This window comes from Triticum dicoccoides, chromosome 3B (genome assembly GCF_002162155.2).
Source record: "Triticum dicoccoides isolate Atlit2015 ecotype Zavitan chromosome 3B, WEW_v2.0, whole genome shotgun sequence".
In the NCBI taxonomy this organism is placed as follows: Eukaryota; Viridiplantae; Streptophyta; class Magnoliopsida; order Poales; family Poaceae; genus Triticum; species Triticum dicoccoides.
Window position 1 is genome coordinate 832,216,189 of NC_041385.1, and position 1,989 is coordinate 832,218,177.

The window sequence follows — 1,989 nt, forward strand, 5'->3', positions numbered from 1 at the left end:
AGAGCTCTTTGAATCCGCTTCAACTAAATGCGTAAAATAGAGTAATTTCTTCAAAAGCCAGTTTCTTTCGAGAAGGCAGGAGGCCCATAGCGAGTTACAATAGTGCCAGTTCGTGTACGGAAGGCCGTAATTCGGTAACCTCGACTGCTCTAAGAATGATCCGGGCTAGCCGGGCACATCACATCAAAAACATCGCAAGTAGCTCAGTTGGTTTGGTAAGGGAGCTATTCTCTCACTTAAACCACTTCCATATTAGGTATTCTATCTCGTCTTAAAGTTCCCCCGCATTACCCATAACTTACCACCTGTATCTCCGGAACTCAAATCTCAAAATGACAATGCTTTCGATAGTCTGTACTAAATTACTTTGTACGAATGCACATCTCGACCGTCGGGTAGCTGATCACCATTTCAAAGTCTATATTCGTGGTTCAAGAAATGGAATTGCTATTCTCGATTCAGACAAGACACTGATTTGTTTACGAAACGCTCTTCATTTTATAGGATCTCCCAGTCGTCAAAAAGGTCGTTCCTTCTTTTTAAAGACCAATCATTTATTTATTTATGAGATAACGAAAGAAATGGCGAGCTATTTAAGAAGCTATTTAAGAAATGTGAATTCTCATTGTTTCGATGATTCTCAATGGAAGATCGGGGCGTTCTTGACCAATTCTTTTGCAAATAAAAAAAATTCCGTTCAAGAAAGAAGAAGATCAATTTTGGGTTGAACCAACAACCTGATTGTGTGGTTATTCTGAATGCAGATAGAAAGTCTTCGGTCATACTAGAAGCTGATCGATCACAAATACCTATTCCATCCTTAGTTGATTCTACGATCCCATGGGAATCCTATAAAAGAATCACTTATCCCATCCCAACGAATGATCCTATACAGCTCGTATATCTATTTCGTCATTCGATCATGAAAACAGTGATTCTTGAACAGAATGCAATTAGTAGAGAAGCGCAATCTCTCAGAGTCACTTTGAGTACGGGGAAGTCCGCAGGAGGGATGAGATCCGCCTGCTACTCCACCTCTTCTTCTTCCCCAATAGACGAAGAAGAAAATAGGGCCAAGGATATTTTTTGCGCATCTCATCCCTCCTGTGGACTTCCCCGTACTCAAAGTGACTCTGAGAGATTGCGCTTCTCTACTAATTGCATTCTATTCAAGAATCACTGTTTTCATGATCGAATGACGAAATAGATATACGAGCTGTATAGGATCATTCGCTGGGATGGGATAAGTGATTCTTTTATAGGATTCCCATGGGATCGTAGAATCAACTAAGGATGGAATAGGTATTTGTGATCGATCAGCTTCCAGTATGACCGAAGACTTTCTATCTACATTCAGAATAACCACACAATCAGGTTGTTGGTTCAACCCAAAATTGATCTTCTTCTTTCTTGAACGGAATTTTTTTATTTGCAAAAGAATTGGTCAAAAACGCCCCGATCTTCCATTGAGAATCATCGAAAAAATGAGAATTCACATTTCTTAAATAGCTTCTTAAATAGCTCGCCATTTCTTCCGTTATCTCATAAATAAATAAATGATTGGTCTTTAAAAAGAAGGAACGGCCTTTTTGACGACTGGGAGATCCTATAAAATGAAGAGCCTTTCGTAAACAAATCAGTGTCTTGTCTGAATCGAGAATAGAAATTCCATTTCTTGAACCACAAATATAGACTTTGAAATGGTGATCAGCTACCCGACGGCCGAGATGTGCATTCGTACAAAGTAATTTAATACAGACTATCGAAAGCATTGTCATTTTGCGATTTGAGTTCCAGAGATACAGGTGGTAAGTTATGGGTAATGCGGGGGAACTTTAAGACGGTGGTTCCTATGACTCAACAAAGAAGAAAAGGAAACAACGAAACAACACAGTCTTCGCGCTCCTTAGTCTTCACTCAATGTCTTCTCATGTCATAGTCTTCAATATGAATATCTTCACATACCACCATTGTCGTCAATGTCTTCAT

At 39.4% G+C, this 1,989-nt stretch overlaps 2 pseudogenes; one reads left to right on the top strand and one right to left on the bottom strand.

Annotated features, from left to right (window-relative positions):
- The first annotated feature begins 332 nt into the window (after positions 1 to 332).
- On the top strand, positions 333 to 1,084 carry LOC119280198 (annotated as a pseudogene).
- A 12-nt stretch (positions 1,085 to 1,096) lies between these two features.
- On the bottom strand, positions 1,097 to 1,778 carry LOC119280199 (annotated as a pseudogene).
- Between the last annotated feature and the right edge of the window lie 211 nt (positions 1,779 to 1,989).